Source organism: Equus asinus, chromosome 12 (genome assembly GCF_041296235.1).
Source record: "Equus asinus isolate D_3611 breed Donkey chromosome 12, EquAss-T2T_v2, whole genome shotgun sequence".
NCBI classification, from domain to species: domain Eukaryota; kingdom Metazoa; phylum Chordata; class Mammalia; order Perissodactyla; family Equidae; genus Equus; species Equus asinus.
In genome coordinates, this window is record NC_091801.1 from 19,990,174 (window position 1) to 20,008,612 (window position 18,439).

Below are 18,439 nucleotides of genomic sequence, written 5' to 3' on the forward strand. Positions count from 1 at the left end.
TTACTACAAAGGAGAGGAAGTCTACAGTCAATTAATTGAAGAATAAGAAAGAGAATTTTAAAATGTTCAAACCAAATAGAGATAGAAAGTTTCAATCATTCAGCGAAATACAGAAAGCACATACCCTTTCTCCCAGAATCCCGCAGAACTTTGTGTAATAAAGGTAAGACAATATTGAGAGTTGCTGTGGAAGAAGAATTTGGTGGGTTGGCCATGCTTTGAAAAGGCCTCCATTTTGGGTGTGTGCCAGGTTTCCGGAGCACCCACAGCACACAATTACTGCATTTGCATGTGTAAATTGGGTAATGGCATGCCTAACTATCAGATTTGTATGTGAAAATGCTATCAGCATATGCACTATTGGTTGTGTGCCCACTAAAAGAGGACTTTTAATGGGGTTGCATTAGTTGGGGAGCAAAATTTCTGAGAATTTGAGACCAGGTTCTATATCCCTGGATCCAGTGTAGATGCCCCTATGGATAATTGGCACTCTGATAATTACTTTGTTGTTGTATATCCTCTCAAATTCTATCTAGGGGAGGAAATTCATCAGAGGACCATTTGACCAACTCTAATTAGCATAGAGCAAAATTGTACCCAAGTTACTCTTGGCAGTGCCTATCTGAGCCAAACGAACAGACTGCGGCACAACCAATCCATTCATCTTGGCCATCTTAACAATCAACATGGATCTATGCAAAATTGACTTAGCCTTTTTTCCCTAAGACACAGTATTCCTCAAATATCCTTTTTGTCACATCATTTTACTTTTCTGAAGACTTCAGTGTTTCTCATTTGCATCGCAGAATAGACAAAACTATTGTCTCTCCACCCAAAGCATAATGATGATTCTTTCACTTTACCTTAGTGGATTTCTTTCTTCTAGAAGTTTCCATGCTTATTTATTAGTACCCTAGAATGTAAACCATAATCGGTATGAGATTTTGCCTGAGAATCATGGTGAGCACATTTCCTGAATCAAAAATCAGTATGCATGGTATAGGGATAATGGAACTGAATATTTCAAATTGGAATTCGCTAAAAAGCTGGATGTTTGGCTTTGTAGCCAAAAGATGTCTTATTCTGGACAGCTCCTTTCTATGATAACCCTTGTTTCCTTTGCACTCCTCCCCCAAAAGACACCTCAATGTAAAACAACTGTCATAATACATCCCTCTAGAAGTCTGCTTTCTCCTGTCTAAGGTGGCAATTTGAGCATAAATTGCTCATCCCAACTCGGAACTTAATCTCTTCATCTCTTTTGTCAAACTGCTAAAAGCAAACTATTATGTGTCACTTGGTTTTCTTTTGACCCATTCATCTTTCTGGTAGTCTTTCTCAAAGTTTGCTCAGAGTAACATTTAGTAAGAAATCCCTAGAGAACTCATGACAAATACAGATCCCATGCCTCATTCGAGACATCCTGAATCAGAATTTGGTGGAGTGAGGCCTGGGAATCTGTACTTTACCAAGTTCCTCAGGTGACGTTTGCAGACTACAGTGTACATACTGTGCACAGTTTTATCTTCATTTTATTTGCCTTCTTCCATTTAGCTGCGAGGGTTCTCAGCATTGAGTTGCAACCCAACTATCAAAGGCATGCATTTCATACCCCTCCCTATAACTCAGACAGGATCATTATACTGGTTTGTAGTTATGAGAATGAAATCTTAGCAAGAAAATATAACATGAATATTCAAAATAAATGTCATAACATAAAACACGCACACTTCTGTCCAGGGCGATCACTGCCTTACTCAATCTGCCTGCTTCGCCTACAGATATTTTTGAGAAATGGCAACCTGAAAGACCCACGATCATCTCTACTTAAGGTTTGCCATGTAATGGGCATCTCTCAAGTAGTTATTCCTGCCCCAAGAATGCATGCAGTAGGTGATAAGAATAGACTGATTTATGATCACTCCATATCGGAAAGGTGTAGCATTCCATTTCACAAACAGTATTCTGCTAGATTAGAAAATATCATAAACACATTGGAGAACCCTCAGCCCAGGAACCATAAACCACTGTATTTTTTCCCCACATTTTAATTTAGCTATCTGTTTTGGATTACATAAATAAAAATGAGCCTGTATTTTCTTTATAAAATAAATCAGTCTCTCTACATAGAAATCACTAGTTAGATTGAACATTAGGGCATATATAAAATTGCATCCTTAAAAGGCACAAAAACATTTCTCAATGAGAAAGAAGCTGCTCACGGTGACCTTCATGTTGAACAGTGGGGGGTCAGCGCTGGCACTAAATCATTTTGATTCACAGATGAGATCAACATATTCATATTTGTTTGCCAAATGTGTATTTTAATTTAAGCTTTCTCTGATTGATGCGTGTAATTTATGCTGCCCAGAACTAAGGCGTCATATTTTTCTTTTTTCCTAACTAACAGGGGGAGACTTTCTTGGAAACACATAAAGGAAAGAGTCTAGTAATTTGTAGCAATGTGACTACAGCCACACATGTCCTAGAATTAATGTTCTTCATTAGGGTGAGTAGGATCAGCTGTATGTATACATCAGGTTTTTAATTAACTCAGTCCCCACAACAGGATTCATGATTCAAACTGTTAGCATTTTTTTCTGAAATCACAAAATAAAAAAATTGGGTGGCACATCTTTTTCACACGCAAAAAAAGGAGGGGGATACTCAGAGGAATGAAAGGCTCTTTGTATTATACTGAGTGTGCTCAGAAGATCTTTATAATCCTGTGTTAATCAGATAAAGGAGAGCTTGGCATTGAGTGATTCCAGAGAGATGCCGAAAACCCAACCATTGTGATAGTTTTCTCTCTGTATAATAGATATGATTTCAGCTTATTTGTATTGACATCTTTAAACTAACATTTGAAATTTGTTAGATATTTTTAACTGCCTTGTTCTTGCAAAACTGACCTGGTAATATTTTAATAGGATACTACCAATTTAAGGAAACTTCAATGAGGCAACATGAGGAGCTTAAGCGAGGGGTGAGGGGAGAAACTTTTTATAGCAGCTTCATTCTCTGAGATCATATTAACATAAATTTGACAGTTAATCTCCATATTGCAAAAAGGCTGCCCAGACTTATTTAATTAAACTTAGAACAAATATGTTTCTTTATTTGTCAGGTACAGCTTTTATCTTAAAATATCCACTTCCAATTATGATGCAAGACTATGGTTGAGGGCAAGAGTATGGGGCAATGGGGATGGTAAAACCAGGGCAGATGGAGGGTATGCAGCTAAGGAGAGAGCCCGGCTGCTGATGTAGTGCTCCTGGTTCCATGCTCCTGAAGAAATTCTGTGGAAGATGTGATGATTTTAAAAAGTTATTTCTTTACTTAAGATTTTAAAGGATAGAATTAAATTGGATAGAGATATTTTTCTCAAATATATTTAAAATCTATTCTTCAATTAATATTTATTGGATAATAACTGTCTAAAGTATTTGTCTAAAGAACTATCTCAAAGAATGTACGTCAAAAGAACTATGGAGGAATGAACAAAGCCTTTGACAGCAGGAGGCTTTGAGTTTGTACTCTGGATCTATTCCATCCTAAAGTGAAATAATTTAACCATCCTGAAGTGAAAATAATTTCACCTTTATGAACCTCAGGTTCCTCTTCTGCTAACCAAGGTTAAGAATATCTCATAATTTTTGCTGAGGATGAAATATAATGATTCACTCATTCAATAAATACTTATAGAACACTTTTGTGACAGTCCCTCTTCTAGGTAACTGAAGAAAATGATGGTCCTGCCTTCATGGAGCTTACATTCCAGGGGAGGAAACAGGAATAGATAAGTGGAGTCTATAACGTCAGGCAGTTTTAAGTTCTAGGAAGCAACAGCGCAGAATGTGAGAATAAAGGTGGCGGCACTGAGAAGAGGATGTTTGGACAGGGGTGGGCAAAGACCTCTCTGAGGAAGTGACGTTTGAGCAGACTGGAATGAAGTGAGAAAGCAAATTATAAAGGGGAAGGATTATGGGGAAAGAGAGTTCCAGGCAGAGGGAGCAGTAAACTCACAATTCCTGAACAGGCGCTGACTTCGCTTCCTGAAGTCAGCAGGCCAGCAGAGGGGGAGGCAGCGGTGTAAAAGTGATAGGAAACCTCCGTCTTTGTAAACGGCCTTAAAATCCCGAAGTACAAGGAAACATTTCAGCAATCCCTTCAGGGGTTCCTGTGCATGCGCATGCTCGTTGCTGTAACATATATGTGGGACTCCACACTGGACAAACAAAAGCAGCCATCACAAAGCAGAGACAATGGCACGAAATGCACATGATGGTAGAAGTTCTCTTCTCTACCACTTAGGCAGAAATAAGAGGTCAGGCCAACTCCATGGAATTTTCAGGCTAATAGAGGATAATCCTCCATATTGTAAATCCCAGGAGGACAAGACTGTGAATTCTTCTTCATATCATCAAGGCCTACTTATGCTAGATGACCATTTAATATTTGTTGCAATGCATACAAATAAAAACTATAAGTTTGAATAGCTCATAAAAACAACTCTCAGTTATCTAACCTCTACAAGCAACATTTTGGGTCATTGTGAGACTTGAGGTAATTGCCATTTACCAGTTACAGATATAAGATGTTCGTGGTCTGTTTATTCCTCTCAGTAAAACATCTGTCATATCATAGCCTGGGTGCTTGCATAATTTGGAACTGTTGCCAATAAACTTAGATGCCTAGTCTTCATGTTTCTCTGTGGCCAAAAGCCAACGCAAGTGTCACTTTCCCACAGAGTATCTTGAACCATCCAAACCACAAACATCTCCAGCACATGGTTTCCATTATAACAATCCTGGGTATCTGTCAAAAGTGAAGAGCAGGAGGTTGTAACTCTGAGGAGAGAAGACAGACTGGAGAGGTGAGTGTCTTCCCCTCATGACATGAGTGGGGTGGTCATGAACTTGCCTACCACACATGTGCGTCTCAGGCTCATTGGCCAGTCTTCCAACACCTTGGAAACAGACTGGCAAAGGCCACTGTTGCTGAATTGTAGGTTTTCTGCTCCGTGTTCCCCATACAGTGTACCCCAATGTCTGCTGTTCTTCCTTATTGAGTTTTAAGCTCCCAGGAACACTTTAGCTTCTCCATCACACAGCAGAATGGCTTAGTAATTTTCTGGGGACTTCTTAGCTTCCTTTAGAGCAACTTGGAAGAATAAAGAGAGAGAATTTTCTCCCTTTTCTTGAATAGTATTGAGCCATTGTGTCTTGAGAATATAGAAGAAGATAGCAGAATATAAGAATCAGGAAGAAATTAACTTTTCCCCTTAGAATAACATTCAAAATAGTATATTTATTAGTTTCTCACCAACTGGTGAGATATGAAGTCAAAATAATTACCATACTCTGGGAAAACCATACCTTTCACTTCTATAGCATAAACCACTTTACATTTGACAGAGTAATTTTGCATGCATCTACTTGTTTGATAAAGGTAGATGGAAGAGAAATTGTTTTTGCCATTTTATAGATATAAAATATGCTCATCAAGGTTAAGTAACATGTCCAAGGAGAGATAGCAGGTAATGAGCCAGGACTCTGATCTGAGTTCTTATCAGAACTTCAGGCCAATGCTTGACTAGGTACAGAAACTTTGCAGGGCTTTGTCACATCTATTTACTGAAATTACTGTATCAGTCAGGGTTCTCAGTAGTCAAGATCAGTTTTGGCTGCTTTAAGTAGAAAGTCAATTGATTTAAAGGCTCTTGGGCGGCTGTCAGAATTGCCAAAAAGACTGAGAAATGGTACCATTTATGTACCCAAATCTTCAAGGAAAGAGACTTCTGTCACATCCACGAATAGTCACACTATCTGGTCATTAAATATCCACTTATGGAATGCTTTGTTCACAAAAATATTTAACTTTTACTCACGGGCTAATAGCCTAGCATAATCTACCTTTTCTCTTCCTTCCCTCAATAGTACTTGGTGAACTAAAGGCAGAAGAACTCAACAATATGTCTCTTCCCTTTAATTCCTGCCTATCAGTCTACAAAAAGCAAAAGATTAGGTGCCATGAGATCCAACTTTGAGGCCCAGATACACTTATGCCCATGTGACTGATTTTCAAATTCCTGACCTTTTCTACTTACCTCAAAGAACTGATTGTTCATTCATTCAGTAAGTATTTATTGAAGGGCTGAGAAGAATACTTTGAAAGTGATTTGTAGCCTATAAAGTTCAAGAACAATTGTTGTTATCACACAATTTAGTGCTTAATTATATCCTGGCACTTATTTATAACTGTTTCATATTTCTGGTCTTTTCTCCTGGACAGCAAGATACTTCACCATAGTCCATTCCTCTTTTGCTACGCAAGGGGAGTGCTAGTCCACAGTAGGCTCAAACCATGCTCCACACGCGAGTCTCAGGTTGATCTGCCAAAGTGCAGCTCTGACCTTGATCCTCAGCTGTGAAAAGCCATCTCACCTTTCCAGTGCTCAGAGTCACATCTGAACTCATTCGACCATCATTCAGGACCCTTCACTATCTGTCTTTTTTCCCCTTGCTCTCCTTCACTAAATTTCACCTTTCTCTGGGCAATTAACTTAAAACACCTCCCCCTGCAAATGCCCTGTGCTCTTCTGCCATTAACCTTGTCCTACTTGTGCCATTTCTTTCCTTTGGAAACACCCTCATCCTGTTGAACTTCCACATTTCAAAGCCCAGCTCAAATGCTAACTCCTAAATTACTTTAAGTAGGCACAATGTCTTTGTCTTCTGAACAAATAGCAATTTTTGTGTTTGTAATATTTTTACTATTATGAAGTCATTATTTACTGGGTTTCTTAGTCATCTCAGGGAGATAAGCGTTCCAGGGAGTTGCACCTCCTGTGTCAGGATACAGACTGCCCAGGACAAACTCATGAATGAGGAAAGGCAGAGGTTATTAACACCTGGGGATTCCATAAATTTTTAGCTCAAAGATTTGCTGCATTTCTTATTATGATGACTTTTTGATACACTATTACTTACATGTCATAGATAGAAAAGTCAAATTCAGGCTGTGATAAAATCAGGTAGTAATGATGGAAAAAGGATTAGAAGCCAGGTTCCTTGGATTTGAACTTTATATTGCTCATATTCAGGTTTTGTCTACATTTCTTCCTATAAATTAAAATAGTACTAATTGCAAATAAATTAATATCCACAGTCAATCTGGTTTGTAAGTGACTACGTATCTCCAACATTTCTTTCCTTCCTGACATTGTATGCTATGTATTCTAGCCAATCAAATTTCAAACTATACTTTGCTGTGGGCATGGATGGAGAAGCAGGTCACATCTGATGAATGAAGAGGAGCTTCCAAGCAGCCAAAGTAAAGTATTTTGCTACACAAACTGCAGGTAATTAAGTCCTTATGATATGGGCAAGAGTGAGGTGGGGGTGGATCACAGAAAACTTACTGGGCTTTTGTGGAAATTTTACTTTTGAATTGACAAAAAGGGGATTATGAATGTCTCATATTCCTGTTCCTGGACATCAGTGGGAGAAATAATCCTTGATACTTATGACTGATATAATAAAATAAGATGCTATAGTAAATCTCTCTTACACTTAGAGATGGTGCCTTGAAGCCCTTTTTGTAAGTGAAAACTGGGTTACATGCTTTCTTTCTGTGAGAAAGTTAGGGACTCCATTTTTCAGCCATCAAAACAGATATTATCAACACAAGTATGGGAAAAGGATTATCATTTTGGAACTATGATTTCATATATGTTTCTAGTCACCAATACTAGGGATTGTTGTCAAATATTTCCGAGAAAGCTCACACTGTCTCCGTAGGTTGATTAGATGAGCTTTCATACATTGGAAACCTGACTACTTTCCAACAACTTGATTTCACAAATGGAAAAACAGCATCTGTTTTCCTGCAGCTTCACATATGGCGATCATTGTTGCTAAGACAAGCTGAAGCAGGTAGCCTGCGTGACAGTGCCCCTCTGGAGTGCTGCAGTCTCCTGGGACCAGATAACACTGGTCTGCTGTGAGGGGCTCTGGCTCCCCAGGCAGTGGAAAGTGCATATTTAATCAACATATGCAAAGCATCCGTATGAACAGCAAATTACAGAAAAAATGATCAAATGCAATATTTAGAACCTCTATGTTTGTATTTGCAGCGGCTAATTTGGATAGGTGTACTTCATGCCGCACTCTCCTGGTTTGAGTACTTAAAGAAATCAGCCAGTGGTTTGCAGAGACAAGGAGCGGAAATGCTTGTATATATGCAAGAAGGCAGGCAGTACTTGTTATGAGAGAATAAGACAGCAACAAAGAATGAAAAAAGAGAATCAATGTTGGACAGAGATGGGAAATACATTTTGCATATAAAAAACTAGACCCCTCCATAATTTCATTAAGGGAGTCTCTGTCCCTCCGGATGCTCTGATTATATTTTAAAATCTTCAATGTACATAATACATATAAGATTCTCTAATCAGTGGCCCATTTTGGGGGAAAAAGGTCATGAAACTGAACCACAAAACTCTTTTTTTCCAGGATCAATGTTCGTGTTTTGAAGCTCAAGAGATTGACAGCTGTAGAAATTAAGTTCCAGAATATATCCACCAGCCAGGTATACTGGAAGCAAATGTTCTTTTTCTGAGATCGCCATGCCAGTGGCCTTAACCCTGACTTGGAAGGACAATGCAATCAACTACAGAAAGAAAAGCCTGCAGTGGTTCTGGAGCAGTCTTAGGCTTTTTTGAATATCACTATCATTAAACAAATTGTTGTTTATCAGGAGCTGTTTCTCCAGCAAATCTCTATCACAGGCTCATAATACATTGGAGCTAGAAATCTGAAAGTGCTCAATCTTTAATTATTAAAATAAAAGCCAGGATCCTAACTTACCCATCCACTTTTTTTTTAGACAGGATGAAGAAATGAATATAACTAAAAGAAGAGGGAAACCTCAGAGCTAAATTTCAGCAAAGTTGACATGAGATACAGATTGGCAACCTGCATAACAGTGTATTTTATTAGCTATCCAAGTTTTGATGGAAATTAAAACCCTAATAATATTGGCCATATTAATTTTCCTTTCTTGTACTTTCAAACTTAGTAAGAGTCCCAAGTATTTTATTTCACCCTCCAAAAGAATAACCTTCGTGGTTGAGACTATGAAACAGTGACTGACCCAAAACTACTCACAAAATTTGTGACTAAGTCGGGGAGAAGTTTTGATATTTACAGTATCTGCAGGCTGCTGTGCTATTTCCCTGTGGTTGCTCCTGAACTCAGCCTTGAAGCACCCTCTGAACGATGGTCTGTTCAACTGCCTGCTGGCCCATTCCGGTAGCCATCACTGCATCACTAAGCATACCTCAAAGGAAAGCTTATCCGTTCCATAATGTCCTGACAGTCTACTTGTTTTCCAGCCAAATAACTCCCAGAAGCAGTGTTATCTACTGATATAAAAGCATAGCCTCTGAAGCCAAACTATTCTTCAAATTCTAATTCTTCCCTATTTCCTAATCTGAGAAGTAGAGATGATGATAGTACCTAAGTGAGAGGCTGTTTGAGGATACAATTGATATAAAACACTTAGAATGTTATTGCGCTTAAGAGATCTTTCTAAGTAGCAGCTAGTACTATTATTATCAAAATGTTTTTAAAAATCTCAGTGAAGTCAATAAAAGGCATGATGTCTATGTGGAAGAATTTTCATACTTGCCTTAGGAAACACACTGAAACAACTGTGGGGTCCTTTGGGTGAAGAGTGATCTTTCCAGAGTGGGAAAAAGCAAGGGCTGGGAGTCAATATGCTTAAGTATTGGCCCTACTTCCACCATGCACAAGAATCCCCAGACATGCTGTAAAACACAGACTCCAAGGCCCCTCTTCATACCTGCAGAGTCAGAATCTCTGGAGTTGGAGCCCAGGAGGTTCTAATACACAGCAGAGTCTTATGCACAGTCAGCCACCCAGGGTTTGTGCCATTTACCAGCTTCCAGCCTGTGACCTTAGGCCTGTTACTTGATCTCTTCAAAATCTTAGTTTCCTCACCTATAAAATGGGGTTAATCGCTCATGAACACATTGTGGAAAACAAATGGGACAATGCACAGAAAATGCTCAGCTGGTCTGGCACAGAGGAAATGTTTGACATATGACAGGTATTATCTCCTTTAAGCTTTGTCCTTGTGTTGAATTAAACTATCAGAAAGCATAGAAAAAATATTTGGACAGTACTAACGTGTGCATTGAATTCCATAGAGAAGTGAGTGCCCAGATGAGTTTTTTTGCTGAATCATTAATCTTTCCTGTGGAGGGGTTGGAGGTGGGCTGGGGGGGTGGGGGAGATGCTCATCCTTCTGTAATAAACATAGTAACTGGTGAGGGTGAGAGCCTGTTGAAGCCCTTTGTTGTGTTAAGGCAGAAAAACAAAAGGTTGAGTACCACTGCCCTAAATGGACTTGCAGGACGTTTTTTGTTTTTCAAACAATATCATCCAATTCCTTACCCTCAACTTAGTCTTTGATTTTATCTTCCGTTCTTAGGGAACTTGGCACCCAGGTGTAGTGACTCACTCATCCCAGACCCCTGGTTCATTTCTCACTCCCCTTAGTTTAATGTCTCTTAATCTTGATTGAAATTTTAAATTTTGGACTGTCTTATTTCATATTTATTTTACGAATTTAAATCACATCAATTTATTTAAGGATGAATGAAATAGATAAGAAATGAAGTCATAAAATGTGTAGAAAATATACTCATGTTCCCTATTTAAGAAAGCTGAAATGAGAGTACGAATCAAAGCATTGATGGAAATAAATTTAGGTCAGAGCTCAACAGTCAAAGAGAAATGAAGTGGGCCGGCCAGGTGGCACAGTGGTTAAGTGTGCACGTTCTGCTTCTTGGGTGGCCCGGGGTTTGCTGGTTGGGATCCTGGGTGCCGACATGGCACCGCTTGGCACGCCATGCTGTGGTAGGTGCCCCACATATAAATTAGAGGAAGATAGGCATGGATGTTAGCTCAGGGCCAGTCTTCCTCAGCAAAAAGAGGAGGACTGGTGGCAGTTAGCTCAGGGCTAATCTTCCACAAAAAAAAAAAAAAAAAGAAATGAAGCTCGTAATTTAACAATAAGGAAAAATATATCAGGACCAAAAGCTTTTGTTTATAATAGAGTACAAAATACCAAATAAAAGAAAAGGCAATTATAGTCAGACCAAGTTTTTCTTGTAATGATGACTATACCTAAATATTGCCAAATATATAAATAAAAATAGAAAAATCTAGTTAATGATTTCTAATTACTCTTTTCTAAGTGATGCCAAGTGTATATTAACAAATAGCTGAATGATTGACTGAATGTTTTGGTTTTCATCTGTATGTTTGGTGTCATATAGATAAATACTCCATCTAAGGAGTATCATATTAGCAAATCGAAAAGCAAAGCAGCAACTCACTGAAGAAATGATGAAGAATTTTTAATCCTTGTTTTACTGATAAATACCATGGAGAAATTTCCAAATTAAAACTCTAACATGCACCTGTTAGAACCACTTTTAACTCTCCATTGTGCTTTTCCTGCATTGATGAATCTTTCTTGAATACTAGATATTCCTATTTCACTACTATTTAAATTTCAATATTATAATGTATATTTGTTAATCAAATAAACTCCAAATGCAGATTTAATAAACACCCACTTATGTAGGGGCTTGTATCTAAGACTTCTGTAAAACTGGGATTTCTTTTTTAGCAAAGCATAAATAGCAAAATAACTTCACAATTTACTGACAAGGACTGCCAAAAAAGAAAAAAAGATAGTATTTACACACGCACACGAATGTAGGAATGATGGCTGGTTCCATGCTGATGTTCCAAGCTGAATATACATATGCATGAATATTAGGGTTGATGTGTCTATATTTGAAGCAGTAAGGTTTTCTTTTGGGGGAAAATGGGGAAGTTCTTGGAAAAATAGTAAAATTCCTCTTTCATCTTTCCCCTATGTCTATTTCTCTCCCTTTCTCATCCTTTCTACCATCACAACCTGTTACATGCACAGTACACAGAATGTCAGGTATAGATCAGTGGGTCACCGTTGCAGAGGGTGAGGGGTCCCCTCCTTACTTCTCGGTGCTTGGTGTCCTGCACACAGTGCTTTGGTGCACGGATATTGACGATCAACAAATACATGTGCATGTGACCTTTCCCCTACCAATAAAACCAGATGCAATGAGAATTTTTTTTAGTGTATTTGAATGTTGTTCTGAAAAGAAAGAGTATCCAGACGCTTCACTGGCGTAGAACTTCAAGATTAAAGAGAATCTGTATGCAGTAGGCAGCACCATGCAAAGAGTCAATTCCCAACCCTCCGTGCCGAGGGATGGAGACCACCACAAACTGGATGATCTAACAGCCGTTCGTGCTTGGCATTGATATGCTTTTGTGATTTAGTTTTGCCAGACATTTTTCTTTTAGTTTAGGCAAAAATGAAAATGTACTTTTTCTTGAACATACAGGAACAATGTATATGAATAACAGGTTGAGGGAGAATGATTTAAAGCATATAATCTGGTCACTGTTAGAAGTAAATTATTTAATCTTCGATGTAAGGAGATGGGTAGGAAGCCCATAGTTATTGGGTATCTGTGTTATATCCCATATTTTACATTCAATATATAAGAAAATCCACAAGATAACCCTAGGTAATATTAACCCATTTTGTAGATGAGAAAACTGATCCTCGAAGAGGTCAATTAACTTCTACAATTTTTCAGATCTTATGTCAATGAGGTATTTTTTGGTTTTGTTTTGTTTTTAGATTACTGTTTTCATGTAATGCTTATCTACAAGGTGTTGATATCTATGCCTTTACTTTCTATATCCTTTCGTCTTTCAGGTTCATAATTGTCTCAGAAGTGGCCCTGGGAAACCCAAACAGCTCCAAGGACCACTATACCAGGCCACTCCGCTTCTCTAATAAAATATTTCTACCACTACTCTTAAAATTTGTTTTTAAAATTTAATTTTTAAGAGCTGTTTTAGGTTTACAACAAAATTAAGAAAGAGGTACAGATATTTCCCACATACCCCCTGTCCCATACATGCATAACTTCCCCTTTATCAACATCAGTCTCCAGAATGATACTTATTTTTTTTTTACCAAAGATGAACCTATACATTATAATTGTTGAAAGTTCATAGTTTATATTAGGGTTCACTCTTGGTGTTGTATATTCTGTGGGTTTAGAAAAATGCATAATGATATATATCCATCATTATAATATCATATGGAGTATTTATGCCCTAAAAATCCTTTGTGCTTTGCTTATTCATCTCTACTGCCTGGTTCCCTGTGGCAACCACTGATCATTTTATTGTCTCCATAGTTTTACCTTTTCCAGAATGTCACATAGCTGGAATGCATACTGATGCAGCCCTTTCAGATTGGCTTCTTCCACTTAGTAATATGCATTGACGGTTCCTCCATGTCTTTACATGCTTGATAGTTCATTTCTTTTTAGTACTGAATAATATCCCATTATCTGGATGTACCACAGTTTATTTATTTACCTACTAAAGGAAATCTTAGTTGCTTCCAAGTTTTGGCAATCATAAACAAAGCTGCTATACACATCCTTGTGCAGGTTTTTGTACAAACATAGTTTTCAACCCCTTTGGGTAAACACCAAGGAGTGCCATTGCTGGATCCTTTGATAAAAGTTGCTTAGTTTTGTAAGAGACCGCCAAATTGTGTTCTAAAGTGGCTGTACCATTTTTCATTCCCACCAGAAATGTATGAGAATTTCTGTTGCTTCATAACCTTACCAACAATTGGTGGTATCAATGCTCTGGATTTAGGCCATTGAAAAAAATGTTTAGTGGTGTCTCGTTGTGTTAATTTGTGGTTTTCAGCTACCGCTACTCTGTATGTTTATTTGCCTGATGTAAAATAATACACAATTTAGATAGTTTTATTCTCATTTTATGTAATTCTCTTGTAAAACAAATATAATAAGAATAATCATTAATAAAAATACTAATTTTTATTGAGCTCTGACTAAACTCCAGAAAGTACTCCAATGATTTACTTACTTCTCAATTCTCATTTTACATATGAGCACTTAAGGAGCAAAAGAACTGTCGAAACTTAGAGTTTGAAGAATTAACATTGCTAAAATGTCCATACTTCCTAAAGCAATCTATAGATTCAATGCAATCCCTATCAAAGTTCCAACAAAATTTTTCACAGAAATAGAACAAACAATCCTAAAACTTATATGGAACAACAAAAGACCCTGAATAACCAAAGGACACCTGAGAAAAAGGAACAAAGCTGGAGGTATCACACTCCCTGATTTCAAAATATACTACAAAGTCATAGTAACCAAAACAGCATGGTACTAGCACAAAAGCAGACACACAAATGAATGGAACAGAATCGAGAGCCCAGAAATAAACCCACACATTTATGGACAGCTAATATTCGACAGGGGAGCCAAGAGCATATGATGGAGAAAGGAGAGTCTCTTCCATAAATGGTGTTGGGAAAACTGGACAGCCACATGCGAAAGAATGAAAGTAGACCATTCCCTTACACCATGCACAAAAATCAACTCAAAATGGATTAAAGACTTGAATGTAAGACCCGAAACCATGAAACTTCTGGAAGAAAACAGAGGCAGTACGCTCTTTGACATCAGTCTGAGCACCATATTTTCAAGTCCCATGTCTGACCGGGCAAGGGAAACAAAAGAAAAAGTGAACAAATAGGACTACATCAAACTAAAAAGCTTATGCACAGCAAAGGAAGCCATCAACAAAACGAAAAGACAACGTAACAATTGGGAGAAGATATTTGCAAACCATATATCAGATAAGGGGTTAATATCCAAAATATACAAAGAACTCACACAGCTCAACAACAAAAAAAAACAACAATCCAATTAGAAAACGGGCAAAAGATCTGAACAGAGATTTCTCCAAAGAAGATATATGGACGGCCAACAGCCATATGAAAAGATGCTCAACATCATTAGCTATGAGGGAAATGCAAATCAAAACTACAATGAGGTATCACCTCAGTCCCGTCAGAATGGATATAATTAACAAGACAGGAAACAACAAATGTTGGAGAGGATGTGGAGAGAAGGCAACCCTTGTACACTGCTGGTGGTAGTGCAGAGTGGTGCAGCCACTATGGAAAGCAGTATGGAGTATCCTCAGAAAATTAAGGATAGATCTACCATATGATCCAGCTATCCCACTGCTGGGTATTTATCCAAAGAACTTGAAAACACAAAGGCATAAAGATACTTGCACCCCTATGTTCATTGCAGCATTATACACAATAGCCAAGACTTCGAAGCAACCTAGGTGCCCATCAAGGGATGAATGGATAAAGAAGATATGGTATTTATACACAATGGAATACTACTCAGCCATAAGGAATGATGAAATCCGGCCATTTGTGACAACACGGACGGTCCTTGAGGGTATTATGCTGAGTGAAACTAGTCAGAGGGAGAAAGTCAAATACCTTATGATCTCACTCATAAGTAGAAGATACAGACAATGACACACAAACATGTAGCAATGGAGAATGGATTGGTGGTTACCATGGGGGAAGGCAGGGGAGGGCAAAAGGGGTGATTAGGCTCACATGTGAGGGGATGGACTATAATTAGTTTTTGGGTGGTGAACATGATGTGATCTACACAGAATTTGAAATATATTATGATGTACATCCAACAGCTATATAATGTTATAACCCAACGTTACTGCAATTAAAAAGATATAAATATAAATTAAAAAATAAAATAAAATTGATTTTAATAAATTTTTAAAATTATGCTCATAATATTTTTAATATTATCTGTATCTTTGGTTGTAGTTCTGCTTTCATCTTAACATGAATAATAAAAGCTCTCATTTATTAAAATAATTATATATATTTTATCTTTAAAGTATATATTTAACTTTTGAATTGTTTTAAATTATATTTACAATAATTATTTATACAACCTGTTTAAGTGTTTTTACATCCACTTCTGAGGCTTTTTTATTTGCTACAACTATTTTTATTCTTCAATTTTTATTTATATTTGGGTATTGGAGGGTACCTTCACATAAAATTTTAAGAAGAGTATGTGGATGTTTATTCTCTGAATTTATGTATACCTGATAAAGTCTTTGCTGCCACATATATTCATTTAGTTTATAGAGTTAACTTTTCCCAACCAGCACTCTACTATAAATATCTATTGATTTTCTTTCCACCCATGCTTTGCGGATGAGGTTTGAGGCTAACTTGATTTAGTTGTTCTATGGATAAACTCTTTTGACTGCAAGAGTCCTTAGAGAATATTTTCACTTTCCTTGCAATTCAAAAATTTCAGTAGGAAATATTTTGGTATATGTCACTTCTCATTAATTTTACCTGTTTCATGATAGGGACTTTCCACGTGCTCAGAAAGGACTTTCCTTTAGCTCAGAAAACTTCCAATGTGAGGCGATAGTTACTAATATTTAGTCCATCTTTTCTTCTTCAGAAACATTATTTGTCTTTTGAATTTCCAGGCTGTGTCTTAAAAAATTATCCCATCATTTCTTTTTTTGGGACTTCTCTGAGTTCTGAAAAAGCTTTTCAATTTATCCTCCACATTACTGGGTCTATTTTCAGCACTGACAATTTTGCTTTTTATTGGCCCCAATGATTTTTGCATTTCTTCAACTTAATCATTTCTTTAAAAATAAATTTATGTAATATGTATATACATTTAGCAATATGTTATAGTTTACATACATATAATTTATATATTTTACATATTTTTTTAATTTTCCAAGCCCTGATTAATCTCAGCCCCTATAGCTCACTAGCTAGTTTCCTTTGAAGCTCCATCCATTGACTGCTCAGGTCTACTTTTACTCATTTGTTGTTAGATGATTTATTGCAGTACAGAGAGGGGTTAAGAAGATGGATACAAGTGAACTCAGTTAAATTAATACAACTGACAGAAGGAGCTACTTGTAGTTAAATGTTACTGTGACAGCTCAGTCTTAACAAGACAACTGAAGAATCCCTTGTATTCTGGCTAATGATAAAGTTAATTGAGGAGGAAGAGATGAGAAAAATGGCATTAGAGGCTTTTAAAGAATATACAAGAACACAAAACCAGAAAGTAAAAACCTAGATCACGCCTTGACAATAGAAATTAATGTGGATATGCCCAATATCCCATAAATAAACTAGATCAATTCTACAGAGATGGGATCCTAAAATTAGTATAATGGGGTCAACATGCAGACAGAACTTGGAAATTAACGTAAATGTGACATCGTTTGTATCATAGGTTGGCAGGACCTAAGGGTATAGGTGTTGTACCAGTAATCTGGACACCACAACACATTCTATTAAATTATCCCAAACACTCTTATTATGATGCTTTGGCAACCCTAACATCAAAATCCCCAACCTCCCTCTCTCCTCATTGAGATCGGTTAGGCAGGGAACAGGCTGCAGACATTGGGATTTGAACTGCAGCCTCCACCACAGCCACTAGACCCACAGCTGAGTGATTTTCCAAGTTTCAAAAATATCCATTTTGGGCTCGTTCCCCTTTCTATGTTTATTGTTCTTTTACGTGGGAAACCAGACAAACGTAAAATAAACCTCAAGGTTCTTGTCTTTCTCCCTCTGCTTATACCCACCATTGTGTTCCTTCTGGAGTAAATACTTTTGAATCTGAGCTGGGAGTTAAAACAACTGGGGAGCACTCACAGCTCTGAAAGTTATTGGCTCTCTCCTTTCCCATCACATTCTTCTTCCTGTTAACATTCTTCTGATACTAGGAAACAAGGAAAGGAAACACTTCTCCAGAACTTTCACGGCTACAGTGCCCCCTTGTGCAACTTGATAAGGGCCAGGATGGCAGAGATCCAAGAGAAAGAAAAAAGGCTAAAATAGGATTATCTTAGGGGTTTTGTTTCCAAATATATAGAGGAGCCAAAATGCATTTTCACACACAGCAGTTTTTTTTCTTTCATTGCCTATGTAAAGGAAAACACTTTGTTGTTAAAAAGGGGAAATCCACCTCTGAAATTATGGAACACTGACACAGCATCATTCATCTTGGCAAAAGTTGACTGAGCAGATGATGTAGATCCACTTAACTTGGACTGAATCAAAGGTTTTGCTATTTTCATTTCACAGGCCAGATGTAGCTCATCATCGGTTGGAATCGATTCCAGAAGAGGTGTTAGAGTCTGTTGGTCCAAGAGAAAGTCTGATCCAGGCACCAAAAAGAGCCATGGGGAAAACGGATACTATCTCCACTGATCTCCCAACAATTTAGTCAGTCCAATCCTTGGTTCAGATTAAGCAGCAGGTTAACCCAGAAGTGATGCTATTTTAGTTATAAGTTATTAAATCTCCAGTCATTGTGATATTATCTCCCATGTCCTATTTC

General features: G+C 37.5%; 2 long non-coding RNA genes across 2 annotated transcripts in view; one reads left to right on the forward strand and one right to left on the reverse strand.

Annotated features, from left to right (window-relative positions):
* LOC123290038 (uncharacterized) overlaps positions 1 to 9,675 on the forward strand; it is a 46,428-nt gene extending 36,753 nt beyond the window's left edge. The window contains exons 2-4 of the long non-coding RNA XR_011493178.1: positions 4,751 to 4,876; positions 7,245 to 7,363; positions 8,517 to 9,675. This is a non-coding gene — a long non-coding RNA (uncharacterized lncRNA). The remainder of the gene's footprint in view (positions 1 to 4,750; positions 4,877 to 7,244; positions 7,364 to 8,516) is intronic.
* LOC106834316 (uncharacterized) overlaps positions 1 to 18,439 on the reverse strand; it is a 192,555-nt gene that overhangs the window by 18,427 nt on the left and 155,689 nt on the right. Inside the window, exon 5 of the long non-coding RNA XR_011493177.1 lies at positions 864 to 913. This is a non-coding gene — a long non-coding RNA (uncharacterized lncRNA). The remainder of the gene's footprint in view (positions 1 to 863; positions 914 to 18,439) is intronic.